Below are 15,854 nucleotides of genomic sequence, written 5' to 3' on the forward strand. Positions count from 1 at the left end.
AGTTTGGCCCTTGTGCTTTCTACCACACTTTTCCTCTTGCCCACATGGCGCTTGAAGAAAGGAGTGTCAGGGCCAGGTTACATAGTCAGGGAAAGGCAGGAGGGAGGCAGAGTCCCAGGCTGGAGCCCAGCACCTCTCCTCCTCTGGGCACCTAGGACAGAGGCGGCTGGTGCTGACAGCTCCAAGGGAAGGCTTAAAAGCCACAGAGCAACCAAGGGCAGGGCAAGAGGAGAGGAGAACCATGCCTATGCGTAGCCAGCAGAGAGCCACAGAGACACCCAGCCAGGCTGCTCCCTGGCATGCCAAACCCCCACTGAAAACCACCCACAACCAGCTGCTGATGCTTTGTGGCCAACATCAGAAGATGGGAGGAAAGCAGGGCCAGCCTCCTGGTGGGGCCTCTTACTGTTCCCACTCCAGGTGCTCACTTTGGCAGTGGGGCAGGAGATTTTACCCCAAGAGGCTTTTCCCCAGCTGGCAAGAAGCAGAGAAACACCCAGGCTCCCAAGGTGCTATGTAGCAAGTACCCTCCAGCACAGGGACAGGCGCACACGCTAGCCGGGGCAGCCGCCCAGTTTCTTTGGCAAGTCAGGAAGGGCAAAGGCGAGACTGGAAGCACCTGGGGCTCATGCCCCAGCCTTTGTGACGCCCACCCCCCCAACTCCTTCCTGGGGCTCTCGCTGCAGCCAGAGCATTGGCCTGAGCAGCCAAGAAGAGGTTCCAGCCCTGAAGGGAGCAGGACGTTCAGCTCAAAGGTAAAACTGCACAAGCACAACCACGAAGGGACTCGAACCCTCAATTGCCTGATCCGAAGTCAGACGCCTTATCCATTAGGCCACGTGGTCACGCAGGAAAAGGCCCTCCAGGCACTTCTTTGGAAAAGGCCGACACTGACGCATCCAACGAAGGGGGGATTCACCCAGGAAAGCTCATGCTCCAATACGTCTGTTAGTCTATAAGGTGCCACATGACTCTTTGCTGCTTTTGCAGACACTGTGTTTCTCGGGTCAGCTACTGAGGGGGGCCGAGACTCTCTGGGCACAAGAAGTCGAGTTCCCAGTGAGATGTGAGACTTAATTCTCTGGAGCCAGGTGCAGGGCTTTGGCCGGGAGGCTCAGGCATGGGGGATTGGGGTGCAGCGGACGGACCAGCTGTCTAGGTGAGGAGATTTAGTCTCACTGAGGAGGAGGAGGGGGAATCCTGCTGATAGGCAGTGGCCAGGGCCGGTGCAACCACTAGGCGAACTAGTCGTCCGCCTAGGGTGCCAAGTGGTTGGGGGCACTAAAAATCGCACTCAGGGGAGGCGGGGGAGTGGAGGTGAGCTGGGGCATGATGGGGATGTGGGGGGGGGCTGCCTGCAGCAAGTAATGGGAGGGGCACGCAGGGGAACCACTCCGTGTCCCAACTCACCTCTGCTCCGTCTTCTCCCCTGAGCACACCGCCCCCACTCTGATTCTCCTCCCCTCCCAGGCTTGCAGCACTAAACAGCTGATTGGCACCACAAGCCTGGGAGGTGGGAGAAGTGGAGCGGCGCCGGCGAGCTCAGGGGAGAAGGCGGAGCGGAGGTGAGCTGGGGTGGGGAGCTGCTGCGGGGGGGCTGCCCGGCTCTTCCCCATGGCCCCCGCCCCTGCACTCACTGCATGGTAAGTGGAGTGACCCAGCCCCAGCCTGGTCCACTCCCCTGGCTCCCAGCCACGCCGCCGGCGAGTGCTGTGGGGCGGTTCCCCCCCGCAAGTTTGGGAGCCAGGGGAGCAGAGCAGGCTGGGGCCCCAGGCCTCCATGGGGAGAAGCAGAGGGGGGCTGGTCCCAGGCCACCGTGGGACCAAGGGGGGTGGCTACTTCCTGCGGGAAGTGGAGTTACCCGGCCCCAGCCTGCTCTGCTCCCCTGGCTCCCAGGCTTGTGTTGGTGTTGGCTGGATTTGTGCAGGTGTTTGTGTATATTAGCAATTGTGTGTATGTGGCTGGATTCATGCATGTGTTCATGTATGTTTGCAATTGTGTGTGTGTGTGCGCATGCTCTGCTGCCCTCTGCCGGCGCGACAACCGTTTCTCTGTATGTCACAGCCCCTATACCGTCGACCCCAGTGGTGATTTCCCCATCTTACAAGGGCTGGCTGGCCTGACCCTTCTCCCCTCTGCGGAGTGTGGCGGGGGCTGCAGCTCACCCCCTGTGGGGCAGGAGTGCCAGGGTGCAGGGCACTGGGCTCCAATGCACCTGGAGAGCAGCTCAGGTGAGGTGGGGCAGGACGTGTGGTGTCCGTTCTGTGTTGCCTGGTGCTGGGCCATTGCACAACCCCCAGCCACGCCACACAGGGCACCCTGAGAGGGGGCAGGGGGCCAAGCAGATGATCCAGCATGAGGGGATCATTCTCATTGGTAGCTGTGCAGTGGCAGTGAGTTTCACAGGCCTTGGCACATGCTATGTGGGGCAGGAGGTCCTTGTATTTGGAGCAGTGGGAGTGAACTGCATGCAGTTGTGTCTCTGAGCACAATTGTGAATATTATGGTGTGTGTGGGGGGGGGCGGTGATTGTTTCTCTCTTTGGGGGTTGGGCTAGCATGTCCCTCTGAGTGTGTTGTGTGTGAGTGTTCTTGGGATTGTGTGAGTCCCTTTGTGTGTGTGTCACTGGCTGCAGAATACAAAATCCTGCAAAGCCATTTCCTACTGGTTAGCCCAGCAACACATTGCTACAAACAGTGTCACACAAACACACACAGAGCCGGGCTCAGCCCCACCAGCAGGTGGCAGCAGGAGACACGTGTCTCTCCTGGGCCAGCTTGGACAATTTCCCATCATGACCCGGCACAGTGCTGGTGCCCCCACACGGGGGTGGGCAGTGACTGGGCAGGGGGGGCAGATGTGCTGGATTCAGAAGGAAGCACTTTGGGAACATCAGTCAAGGTCCTTAGCTGAGCTGAGACACAGACCCAGTGACCCCTGCACCACCCTGGGAGGGGAGTGGGGTCTAGTGGTCAGAGCAGGGAGGGGGCTGGGCACCAGGACCCCTGGGTTCTATCCCTGGCTCTGGGAGTGGAGGGGGTCTAGAGCAGGGGGACTGGGGGCCAGGACTCCTGGGTTCCATAGGGGAGACTGTTTTTTGCCAGTGCTTCCCTCCCTAGTGATCCCAGCCCAGCCCCTAGTGGAGCCTGAGAAGAAGTGGGGGTAGTTTTTCTCCGACTTTGGAGTTATGATTCAAACCCCTCCCCCAAGGACTGTGACATCATGAAATCTGCCCCCCCCCAACACAGAGAAAACTGGTGGGATTCTGGCCACACGCAGAGAATTCTCTCCGCCGGGCTCCTTCGGTTCCTCTCGCTGCTCTCCGTCCTGCCGCCAGACACTGCTCATCTGCATAGCCCTGCCCATGGACACGCGACACCTTCTGTCCTGCTGGTTTCAAGTGAGTGAGCAGGTCACAGCAAGTCACAGCCCCAGCCAGGGCCGGCTCCAGGCACCAGCTCAGCAAGCAGGTGCTTGGGGCAGCCCAGGGGAAGGGGCGGCACATCGGGCTCTTTGGCAGCAATTCAGCAGTGGGTCCTCGGTCCTCTTGGAGGAAAGGACCTGTCACCGAATTGCTGCCGAAGAAGAAAGTGGCGCAGATTTTTTCCTGCTGCTTGGGGCGGCAAAAACCCTGGAGCAGCCCTGGCCCCAGCACACATCACCGCCCCAGCACACGTCATAGCACGTCACAGCCTGGGGCAGGGAGATATTGGGGAAGGGGATGAGGGGAGATGGGGGGAAAGACCCAGCTCCATAGAGCCCTAGAGGCAGCAGGATATGGGGGGGCAGGAGAGGGGATGGAGGGAGGAGAGACCCATCTCCTTGGACCCCCAGAGGTGGGAACTGAGGGGAGAAGGGGGGAGGGAGGGATCCAGCCCTATAGACCTGTAGGGGCAGGGAGATATTGGGGGCAGGAGGGGAGAAGGGGGTTGGCAGAGACCCAGCCTGGGGTGCAGGGGAAATGGGCTGGTTTAGAGGGAACTGGGGAGGAGAAGAGACACATGGGGGGATACATGTTGGGACAGGGAAACTGACTCACTCCGAATACATGCAGAGCAGAGCAGAGCAGGGCAGGGCGGGGGCAGATCATGCTGGTCCCAGGGTAATTTCAGGGGGTTCTGATTCCCCACTCAGGCGGGGGGCTCCCCTCTGGGCTGAGGAGCCCTGGGGTTGGCGGGTGCAGGGGCTGGGTGTGTGTGTCAGGCTGGGGGAGCTGCCTGGGCAGAGGGGCTGGAACTGGCGGGGCTGACCACGTAAATTATCCTGATCTAAGCGCCATTGTAGAGAACACAATGTTGGCACAGCACTTCCTGGCAGCCAGAGACTGCGCTTTCTACACCTGCTCCTGTGGATGTGGCCTCTCTCCTGATTCCTGAGGAAAGGAACCTTTCCAGGAAATGGCCAAGGCTTCTGGGAATCCGCATGTGGCTGGTGGACAGAACGAGGAATCATTTGGCTCCTGGCAACTTAAAAGCTGAGCGCCCAAACAAGGGCTTGAACTCAGGCCCTCAGATTAAGAACCTGATGCGCTACCAACTGAGCTAGGTAAGAAACAGCTTCACCGTTCACCACAAGAGTGAGCAGGCAGGCAAAAGAGAGGCCAAAAAAGTCTCAGGAACCCCTCCCCTTTTTCTGCACAGCCACTGCCTGTCAGCAGGATTCCTCCTCCTCCTCCCTCCTGTGCCTCAGTGCGACTAAATCTCCACACCTAGACAGCCGGTCCGTCCGCTGCACCCCAATCCCCCATGCCTGAGCCTCCCTGCCAAAACCCTGCACCTGGCTCCAGAGAATTAAGTCTCACGTGTCACTGGGAACTCGACTTCTTGTGCCCAAAGAGTCTTGGCTCCTCTCAGCAGATGACCTGAGAAGAACAATATCCGCCTTTTCCAAAGAAGTGCTTGGAGTAGCCTTTTCCCATGTGACCTAATGAATAAGGCGTCTGAGTGTGGATCAGAAGATTGAGGGGTTGAGTCCTTTGGTGGTTTTGTTGCTGCAGTTTTACTGTTGTGCTGAACGTCCTGCTCCTTGCAGGGCTGGAACCTCTTCTTGGCGGCTCAGGCCAATGTCTGGCTTCAGCTAGAGCCCAGGAAGGAGTTGGGGGTTGGGCGTCACAAAGGCTGGGGCATGAGCCCCAGGTGCTTCCAGTCTCGCCTTTGCCCTTCCTGACTTGCCAAAGAAAGTGGGCGGCTGCCCGGGCTAGCGTGTGCTCCTGTCCCTGTGCTGGAGGGGGTTGCTACATAGCGTCTTCGAAGCCTGGGTGTTTCTCTGCTTCTCGCCAGCTGGGGAAAAGCCTCTTGGGGTAAAATCTCCTGCCCCACTGCAAAAGTGAGCATGGAGAGTGGGAACGGTAAGAGGCCCCACCATGGGAGCTGGCCCTGCTTTCCTACCATCTTGTTACCTTGGCCACAGAGCATCAGCAGCCGCCCCGCATGCTGGTGACCTTCAGTGGGTGTTTGGCATGGGAGTTTGCCAAGAGGAGGAGAGGTTGTTGCTGGGTCACTTTTACAGATGCCCCTTCCCTGGTACTGCCCTTGCTCAGCTGCACAGAGGAGCTTCCATCCCCAATCCCTGCCTGTCACTGCCCAGCAGCCCTCTGGCACCATTCCTGAGGGTCACCCTGCCTCACTCTCTCCCTGCCATGTTGGGAAAGACAGCTCCCATCTCTCCTTGTTAAAGATCAGGTGGGCCAACTAGGGGCAGAAGCCCATTCTGTGTTTTCCTACTGCAGAGCCCAAGCTCAGGGACTCACCTTGGGTGCAGACACTGCTGTGCTCCCAGAAAACAAGCCACCCCTGCACAAAGAGGATGAAATGGTCTGCCAAAGCCCGGATTGAACCAGGGACCTTTAGATCTTCAGTCTAACGCTCTCCCAACTGAGCTACTTTGGCAGCTGCATTGAAGCATTTTGGCCTGTTGCTTCTCTGTGTGGGATGTTTTTGTCAGCAGTTGCACACAAAAAGGACAGGAAAACGAACGGCTGCTCCACACCCCCACCGGAGGAACCCGGCGCCCTTAGCTGTGGGGAGTAAGAAGTGGCTGTTGGCTGACAGGGCCTGTCCCCGAGGAGCTGGAACAGCAGCTGCCGCCTCCCCCTCGGCTCCAGGCTGTGGGAAATGCTCATTGCCTGGCTGCATGGGCGGCTGCTGCTCTGTGCTCTGGAGAGCGTCTGTATTGCTCTGTCAACCCCCCCGTCTTCACTGAGCCAGTCTGGTAAGGTCCCAAGTGCCCCCTCCGGCCTGGCAGCTGAGAGTCTGTGCAGACATCAGCCCCCCTGCCAGCCCCACAGGCAGCAGCGGCGCCAGCCCCCCAGCACCACAGGGGCACTCGATGCACTTCCTGTGGGGAAATGGCTCCTTGGCGTCCAGCTGCTAGAGTGAGAGCCAGGAGAGAGCAGTGTCTGGCTCACCGTGGGGGAGAGAAGAGACCTGGTGAGTGCGCATCTCCCTCAGCCTCCCCCGCAAGGCTGGTCACTTCTATTGTCACTGTGATAGTCGGTGCTTCCCATCAGGGCCACCCGCAACAACTCCTCCCCTTCCTTCCAAGGCCCTGCCCCCACTCCACCCCTTCCCCCAAGCTCCCACCCCTGTCCAATCTCTTCCCAGCCTGCACCTTCCTGCCCCATTCCTCTCCCTCCCCCACCTCTTCCTCTCCCTGCTCCTCCCCCTCCCCACCCAGCCCCTCCTGCACCCCACTGAACAGCTGATCTCTGGCAGGTGGGAGGCGCTGAAGGGGAAGAGAAGGAGCTTGTCGGCAAGGCCTGTAGTGGGGGGGGGAGCTGGCTGCCAGTGGGCGCTGAGCACCTATTTTTTCTCTGTTGGTTCTGCAGCCCCGTAGCTCCCATGGAGTTGCTGACTTGGCTCCTTTCACACCCTAGAGAGAGGAGCAGAACGAGGGCTATGTCTGATCTATGGGGCAGCAGGTGAGTGGCAGAGGCTTCAGGCGCTGAGAGTTTGCCTGACCCCTCAGGGACACAGTGTGAGGGGGTGTCCCAGGGATCTCTATGAAAGGAGCAGAACAGGATTTACTTGGGGTGGGAGAGGGTGAGAGTGTCTCAGGGGGTTGTACAGAGGTATTGCCCGGGTGAGGGACTGGCTAAAACTCCAGCCTCGCTGTGAGCAGGATTTGAACCTGCGCAGGGGAACCCTATTGGATTTCAACTCCAACACCTTAACCACTCGGCCATCACAGCTATGAGCACAAAACTACCCCAATGCCAGAGAAACTGGTAAAGAATCACAATGCCCAGGCGTGAAGTCATCTGAACTACAGAATTCCCACCGCAAACCTGGCTCCCAAAGCACAGGGGGGATTTGGGGTTTGTTCTCTTTGCTTAGCCATGTGCAGTCGCACAGAGAGCGCGTTTAAAAGTCTCCCCTCCCACAGAGCGGGAAGGGGAAATGATTCTCAACTTGAAGCTTGATGTGAATGAGGATGTCTGGACCACAGGGCCAGGGACTGGCTTTTGCTATAGAAACCAGTGACACATGGAGCCAGGCTAAGGAAAATGTTTCCTGGAGTCAGTAACTGGATTAGCAGCAGTGCAGAGAAATGTCTCACAAGAGGAGTCAGCGCATTGGTGGTTCGGTCGCAGAAGTCACAGCTACAGCGGGGAGGTCTAGCTTTGGTTTCTGGCCAATAGAGGGGTGAGTTTTATTGTCTCCAAATTACAGTAGAAAAATTCAGCCCCAAACTGGGTGTGGTGGGGCTTTCTCTGGTTTGTTTTGTTTTTCTCATTTGAAATGTCCTTGATCATTTTTCTGGAAAAACTATTTGAACAAGGCCAAGGAGGAGTTAGAACAATTACAGATCTCCATGGGAGTGAGGGGGTCTCTTAGCGCCGGGGGAGGGGTGGAGATTTTCATGGAGGGGAGTTGAGGAGATAAATGAGAGGCGTTTGCTCCAGCAGAGGGAGCAGCTTGGCAGGTTCATTTTTACCAAGTGAACCCCCCCCCCGCACACACACACGTTGCTTCCCTGCTGCTGCTGCCCCCAGCTCAAACCCCATTGTCACCCCCAGCATGTGACCTACAGCTTCCTGCTGACAAAGCCCTTATATATCAGAGACAAAATCCCCTCGTCTGCCCCTTCTCCCAGCTGAGCCCTCCCCCCTACCCATGCCGGGGGGTCGGGCTTAATCTTCAAGGCCAAGCGCAAAACCTTCAGCCGGGCACGTTTCACTCCCATCCCACCTCGGCCCAAGCGACAAGGTAGAAACGGAGGAGACAGGCCGTCTGGAAGATGCCTCCCTTCCACTTCTCTATAGCCTGCTGTGATGTTATTAATATGAACTGGGACTGTAGAGATCATAGTTGCCACCAGTGTTATCTATGTGCAGCAAATATTGTGCAAAGGTTGGCGTGTGAGGTGTCTAGGACAAGGTTAGGATTTGCTGGTGATAATGATGCTGGCTGTATGTGTGCACCATTTTTGTATTTGAAGTTATGAATATGGGCTATGTACTCATATCTCAAATGTATTTGATACCAAGTAGCCTCAGTGTCGTCAGCCCCCAACTCCTTCAGGAGTCCATAGCAAAGAGACCCCCCCACACTGTCCTGGACTCCCTGGAAGGTGCCTCCCACCCCCCGCCCAATGGAGCACCAAGGATTAAAGTGGCAGCATCTAGTGTCAGTGGGGTTCAGTGGCTCAGGCCAGACCCCTGAGCTGGGGACCCGTCCCCATAGCACTGCTCAAGGGCTTGGGCCTGGGGTGTTCACAGCCCCCTCCTCACCCCTCCCTGAGCCCAGCCTGGCTCCTCACCTGGAACAAAGCAGAAGCGTCCGTCGGCCTCACTGCTGTCTGAGTCCCAGGCGCTGCTGCTGTCCCATGGGGAGCGGGCCGAGCTGCTGGGGCTGGGAGAGGATCCTCCACCTCCTGCCCTGGGAAGGCTGGAAGGTCCCCACTGACCGGGCAGGGCGATGCCTCCTGATGGAAATGGGGGCTGGGCTCCTGGGGCCGCTGCTGCTCACACAACAAGCCCTGGAGCCACCCTGCCCGGTTCTGCTCCTGGGCTGGGTCCTGCCTGCCCAGCCGCATCCTGGCCCAGCTCCATTTTGGCCTGGCCGGTGCCTCTCCCACCTCGGCGCCTGCGCCGGGAGCAGGTTTCCTCTTCCAGAAGGCTGGGCACTTCCACCTCCTGGCCCGGCCGGGAGCTCCTTCCCCGTCAGTGGGGACGGAGGGGCCGCTCTGCTCCTGGGGAAGATGGCAGCTGCTTCCCTCAGGCTCTGGGGCCACCGGCAGAGCCTTCTTCCTGAACATCCTCAGGAGCCTGCATCCTGGAACCGAGCGGGGAGCAGGTGTGAGTCTGGGGTCAGGGCAGCCTCTCAGTAACCAGCCTGTTTGGTCCCTCTCCATCCCTGCCCCAGCCAGAGCAGCTCCTCCTCCCTCCACGGGGGTGCAGGGAGTGCAGGCTACACACACTGGCAGGAGTTCATTGCATGATCTGCTCCACCTCAACGTTCCCCCTCCTCATCCCTGGGGCTGCAAGAACCGGGGAGTCTCATCGTTTTCGAGCACTGGGGTCAGTCACAAAGACCATCGGTCACTTTGACAAGCAGCTCCCTCCTGCCAGCCCAGGACACACACACACACACACACCCCCCTCGCCCAGGCTAGAGAAGGAAGAGAACCCAGGAGTCCTGACTTCTCCTGGGAAACCATTCCCCAGTCCCTAGGCATAGCAAGGCCAGGCCCCCCTCGGTTCCCATCGATTTCCATGCTCAGCAGCTCCCCGGGTCTGGCCCAGCTCAGAGACTCTCAGCCTGGGGAACAGTCTCCCACAAGGGAAGGGCTGGGAGCCCCATTGCTGGGACCTTGCCAAACACACTGGAGACGGCTCTGGAGAAGCCCCTCCCCGGTCTGAGAGTGAGGAGCTCGTGGGGGCTGTTTACAAATCCAATCTCCTTTGGGAGAGATTCTCTCCCCTCTTTCTGCCTCTCCCCAGACAGACAGGGGCGCCACCGAGAGCCCTAATGCCACTCACTTGCTCTGGTGACGGAGCGCTGGATGGAGGATGTTCAGTGTCGTCCCTCGCCCTTCTCCTCACTCTCCAAGCCAAGGCAGGCTGGAGAGGGGGGTGGTGACCTGAGGAGTTACCCTGCCCAGCCAGCAGCCAGGGTGATGGCACTGGGCGATCGGCTGGCTGGGAAAACAAGAGTCTGTCTCATTGCCAGGGAAAGGAGAAACTTGGCCAGCAGCAGGGGGTGTAGAACACCGCCCTAGGGCAGGGGTGACAGCGCCTCCAGGATCCTGACATCCCAGCACTTTACACACCTTCCTGGAGCCTCCCAACCCCCCTGGGCTGTCGGGACTGTAACCCCAACCCCACTGATGAGAATCAGGCCTGGGGAGGGGAAGCTAGTGGCTCAGGGTCACACCAAGTGTCAGAAGGATGGGTGGGACCCAGCAGTCCTTCTTTCTAGGCCCCTTCGCTAACCACTGCTGCACACTCCCTCCCACAGCTGGCAATTACAAGCAGCCCTCATGGCCGCTCCCCCTGCCTTTGAGAGGAGTGTGCTCCGCTGGAGTGACTGGGCCAGGGATTGGGAGTTAGGACTCCTGGGTTCCATTGCTGGGGATTTAGTACTTTCCCGCTAGTGGAGAGTGCTGGGAGAATCCCCCAGCCAGAGCTGCTCTGACAGCGCTAAGCAGCATCTGACCATTCAAGAGTGGAGCGCACGGCCCAGGAGGAGGAGTGTTTGGCTCTGGGGTTTCACTTCAGCCCAGTCTAGAGAGAGGGGCCCAGCCATGGAGTTTGGCTCAAGAAGACCAATTCTCCAATTTGTTAAGGGTGTTTTGAATTCCAATCCTGTGCTCCAAAGTGCTTGGTGTCAGTTGCCAATTTTAGAAGCATGCTCTCCACTCCATCTTCCAAATCAGTAATGAAAATATTGACTAGTACCGGACCCCGGACTGATCCCTGCCGGACCCACTAGGTGCACCCTCTCCCTTGGACAGCCAGACATGGAGACGGGCTCTTGGAGTCTGGGCTTTCAACCAGCTCTGCACCCACATGACACTGATTGCATCTAGACCGCATTTCCCTCCTTTGCTTGTGAGAATGTCCTACGGGACTGTATCAAAAGCCTTAGTAACACTGAGATAGATCCCATCTACTGTTTATCCACCTCCACTAGGCCCAGCCCTAGGGAACCTAGGTCCTGCAGGATAGCTCCATTGGGGTGGGGGGGGACTTGTAGAAGGGAGGAGTAGAGCTCCAAATGAACACACAAAGTGACACAAGCAGCACATTGACAGAATCACAGAAACCCTTCCCCAGAAAAGTAACCTGAATAAATGAGCATTCCCCAAAGTAAGGGGCAAATCTGGTAACACTGTTACTTCTCTGTCTGGGAGGTTTTTGCAGCAGTTGCACACAAAAAGGACGTCATTGTGAGCGGCCCATGAAGACAAGACTCGCTTTTGCCTGCCTTGCTCAGCTTGACTTGCTGCCTCACCCCATTCCTGCCCTAGTGCCCGGGTTGACCTGGTGGTGGAAGGGGACTGGGGGCCAGTGGCGCGGGGAGGAGGTTGAGCTGGACCCTGAGCTAGACTAGACCCTGGCGGTGAGAGTCTGGCCACCACTTGCCGCCCCACCCTGTTGTCCTGGCTTCCCCCACTGGGTGTCATTTTGGGAGGGAAGTGGGGCTTCTGCCTCCCCTCCCCGATTTTCACACCGCAGAGGAGTGCGAACAGGAAAACGAACGGCTGCTCCACACCCCCACCGGAGGAACCCGGCGCCCTTAGCTGCTCCCCCTGCTCCCCCCCAGCTATGCTACTGAGTGGAAGCGTCCTGTGCCCATCACACAGAGGTCGATTAATCAAAACCCTCTTCTGCCAGCACCGGGCCTCCTTCTTCTTACACTGGGCCTGCAAGCGAGGGGGCAGCTGGCACAGCACCAAGAGTCTAACCTGTGAGGCAGGAGGCGGCTGACGCCCGCAGCCTGCTGGGGAGCTCCCAGAAGTTATTAAGGGACAGAGACTCCTCAATGCCCTTAGTAACAAGGGTTTGGGGTTCACTGAGGCCAGTAAGGGGTCACTATGTCGGCCCTATATCCCTGGGTGTCAGGTCACTGTGCAGCTTTGAACTAGAGCTCGGATCCCAACAACCAACCAGCAGCCCACAGCCTCCCCCTGGGTCAGCCCCACCTGGTTACTCCTTACAGGCCGACCTTACCCCCCTTCCAGCCCCGGATTCGCCCCCTAATCATCCTACTGCCACTCAGAGCCACAGCCGTGGAGGTGCTGAAGGAGGGAGGGGTGACTCTAGGGTGGGGTTCTTCTCTAACGATGGCTGGCAGAAAGGTGGTGCTCAGCTCTGTCAGCCACCTGCCCAGTTGCCTCGCTGCCAGGGGATGCAGACGTTTCTGTAAGGCCATTAAATGGGGTATTTGGCTTCTGAGTGAATGTGAGGAATGTGCAATCCTAAGATGGAATTTCCATCCTTCTTTTTACTGCTTTCCAGGGCCCCAGTGGCCTAATGGATAAGGCATTGGCTTCCTAAGCCAGAAATTGTGGGTTCAAGTCCCATCTGGGGTGGCAAAACTCCTTCCTTCTTGTATATTGCAACAAAGCCTTGGTGTTATTTTCACCAAGGAAACTGGGAGACATTTGAACCCAAAGTGCTGGATCTTGGGAGCAATCTCTGAGAAACAGCATCTTCCACTTGACAAATGCTTTCTAGACCCATCAGTAGCAAACACTTAATACTAGTGTTTGTCTGAGAATAGAAGGAAGGGGAGTGTTTACTCCGACACCTCAGTGAGTGACACAGACAGAAAGAGCAAGGCTGTCCTGAAAGAGAATGGATCTGTCTGGAGACAAAGCAGACCCTGAGAATGAGCAACAGTGTGAAAAGAAGAACTTCAAATGGGTGTTAGGTGTTAGTTAGGTTGGTCTGACAAATTTCAAGAAAATACCAATGCTCATAGACTGATGCGGACACTGGCTGCTTCTGATCTTTTACTGAGAATTCATTGAGAAATATTTTCCTTAACTATGTTATGGAATATTAGGTGGGCTATGAAGGCACCATTCCTTCTGCTTTCGCCCTTCGAGACAACACAGCTACATGGCATGCGGCCAGTGCTCACCTTCCAGTCAACTGCTAGAGAAGACAACACAGACAGGGATGGCAGCAGGGCAGACTGGAGCTCTGCGGAGATGGTGGGACCAGGTCTCATCAATGGGGAGGTGGCCACCCCAGCATGCACAAGGCTGAGCCAGTAAGTGCGGCATGTGCTCCACGGTGCCCCTACTCCCTGCATGTGGTGGTGGAGGGCAGTTTCTGAGTTCGGTTGGTTTGGGAAATTTAGGGCTTGGCTACACTTGCAGAGGTAGAGTGCTGGGAGTTAAACCACAGCAGGGAAACCGCTGCCGTGTGTTCACACTGACAGCTGCAAGCGCACTGGAGTGGCCACACTAGCAGCTCTTGCAATGCCACAGAGAGCAGTGCAGTGTGTTAGCTATCCCAGTGTGCAAGTGGCTGCAACGTGCTTTTCAAATGGGGGGCGAGGGTGGAGTGTGACGGGGAGTGTGTTGTGTGTACGTGGGGGGAGCGACAGTGTGGTTGGGGGGCTGAGAGTGTGTCAGCATGCTGTCTTGTGTGTTTGGACAGCAGCAGACCCCCACCTCCCCTCATACACACTCACAACAGCAGCATTCCACACTAATGGTTGCTTTGTCCCAGAGCAGATAAGCAGCCAGCTGTCAGAAACGGAGCTTTGAAAGGGGATATCCGCATGCCTGCAGCCGATTTCAAAACAATGACCAGAGTGGGCACTTGACTTCAGGGGATTATGGGACATTTCCTGAGGCCAAACACAGTGCAGTGATGCAACACATCATCCACACTGATGCCCGGGTATTTCAGCAGGGCTCAGCAAGCTTTATGCTTCTCATGGAGATGGATTACCAGCAGCACTCCACCTACAGAGCCCAGGTGCTCCATGTGCCTTGCGAGTGTGGACACCTCAGGAGTTAGGGCGCCCGGGGCTGCTTTAATGGGCTCTAACTTGCAAGTGTAGCCAAGCCCTTAGACTATGTCACTTGTGTGACTACTTGTGCTATTGTAATAAATACAATAGACGTGCAATGGTCAGAAATTGCACCAGCATAGAAGTATATTAAAGGGAAACCCTAAGGAAATTAAGAGTTTAAATTATCCTCCACATGTCCCGTGTCCCACTAAAATGAATCCAACCCACAGGGCATGTGGGCAGAAGTATCGGTGTCAGGATGCTACATTGTTAGCACAGTAAGGCCATGGCTACACTTGCAAATTTGCAGCGCTGCAGCAGGGTGTGAAAACACACCCTCTCCAGCGCTGCATATTGTGGCGCTGCAAAGCGCCAGTGTGGTCAAAGCCCCAGCGCTGGGAGCCGCGCTCCCAGCGCTGTCCGTTATTCCGCACAGGGAGGTGGAGTACGGACAGCGCTGGGAGAGCTCTCTCCCAGCACTGGTGCTTTGACTACACTTAGCGCTTCAAAGCGCTGCCGCGGCAGTGCTTTGAGGTGCTAAGTGTAGCCACAGCCTAAATGAAGCTGCAAAATAAATGATGTTTAAATGACCTCACTCTATTTTTTACAATTCGGTATTAAGAGGTAATAGATACAGATGTGCACCAGGCAGGGTCGTTTGGAGGATGAAGCCTTTATGCTTCCATCTCCCACCACTGTCAAGTTTTAGCCAATTAGGACAAGTCAGCAAATAAGAACAACCTCAGGTCTCAGTAACTGCTACAGGTAGCAAAGTCCTACAGGGAGCAGTTTCTGGCACTACACCTGTGCAGCTCTGCTCCCCGGCTCTTCTCAGGCTCCTGCTCTCTCCTTAGCTCTGCCCCACTCTGGCCCAGGCAGTTCCAGTTCCCACGGAGGATGGGACCCCCTGGCCTGGTGACTCCCTCATTACACTGCCTGGCCTGTCAGTGCGGCTAACTTGGAGATTTGGCCTCTCCCCTTTTTCACCTGGCCCCAGCCTGTGTGTGTTTTCCCATTTGGAGGCATTTGGAAGTTTGGAAGGGGAGCCGAAAGAGGAGTCTTTTCACAAGCAAGTTGGTTTTGTGCACAGGTAGGGCCCTTGGCCGTAAAGCTTAGCTCCATCAGTGCGTCTGCATGGGGTTCCTCCAGTGCCTCAAGAGCCCGTTCTAAACTCTCGGTGTGGGCATTTGGCTTCCGCCAGTCAGAGTGCCGTGCCTGCGTCTTCCCAGTGCCGGCTCCCGTGAGGCGCGCATAACTTGGGAGGAAAGGGGTAGAAGAGAAAGCAAGTGAAGCTGACTTCGAGTGGTGGTGCCCCTGGGTGGAGTGGTCCTCCTGCTCCTTCCTGTCGGAGGGGTGGGCTCGAGTGTGGGCTTGGGGGTCTGGTTGTGGGCTGTGGGAGGATGGTGTCCAGGGAAGTCCCAAAGGTCACCCTGCGCTGGCCGAGTGTGAAGCCTCTCCCCTAGGTTGGGGTGCCGAGTATTAAGCCTTCCTCTGTGGCTTGGGCTGGGGAGCGTGATCCGGCGTCAGGTCCATTTGGGTGGAGCTGGCGGCCGGCAAGAATTCGGGCCATCAGGTCAACCCTCTGTGGACGATGTGGGCGAGCCGGCAGGCCTGCGATTTTGGCTTCGCGGGCAGGCAGCTCAAGCTTGGCCTCCTATGAGCCTGGAAGGGAGACGGCCGGGCTTACCCGTCTCCAAGTTCCTCTCAGGCAGCAGCTGGAGCAAGGAGCCCAGGGAGGCTTCCGGAGCCTCGTCCTGCCCGGCGCCTGCGCCCAGCAGGGCTCTTGCCCACTCCTGGCCCACCTGGTTTTGGCCTCTGCCACCCCTAGCAGTCAGCCGAAAGAGGAGAAACCACCCTCTCACCCACCCACCACTACAG

General features: G+C 57.4%; 2 non-coding genes across 2 annotated transcripts; one reads left to right on the forward strand and one right to left on the reverse strand.

Annotated features, from left to right (window-relative positions):
• Positions 1-7,107: 7,107 nt before the first annotated feature.
• Positions 7,108-7,189, reverse strand: TRNAS-UGA. The gene has a single exon. It is a non-coding gene; the product is annotated as a tRNA-Ser (tRNA).
• A 5,275-nt stretch (positions 7,190-12,464) lies between these two features.
• TRNAR-CCU lies at positions 12,465-12,537 on the forward strand. Its single transcript has one exon. It is a non-coding gene; the product is annotated as a tRNA-Arg (tRNA).
• Positions 12,538-15,854: the final 3,317 nt, after the last annotated feature.

The sequence above is a fragment of the Mauremys reevesii genome, linkage group 12 (genome assembly GCF_016161935.1).
Source record: "Mauremys reevesii isolate NIE-2019 linkage group 12, ASM1616193v1, whole genome shotgun sequence".
Lineage (NCBI taxonomy): Eukaryota > Metazoa > Chordata > Testudines > Geoemydidae > Mauremys > Mauremys reevesii.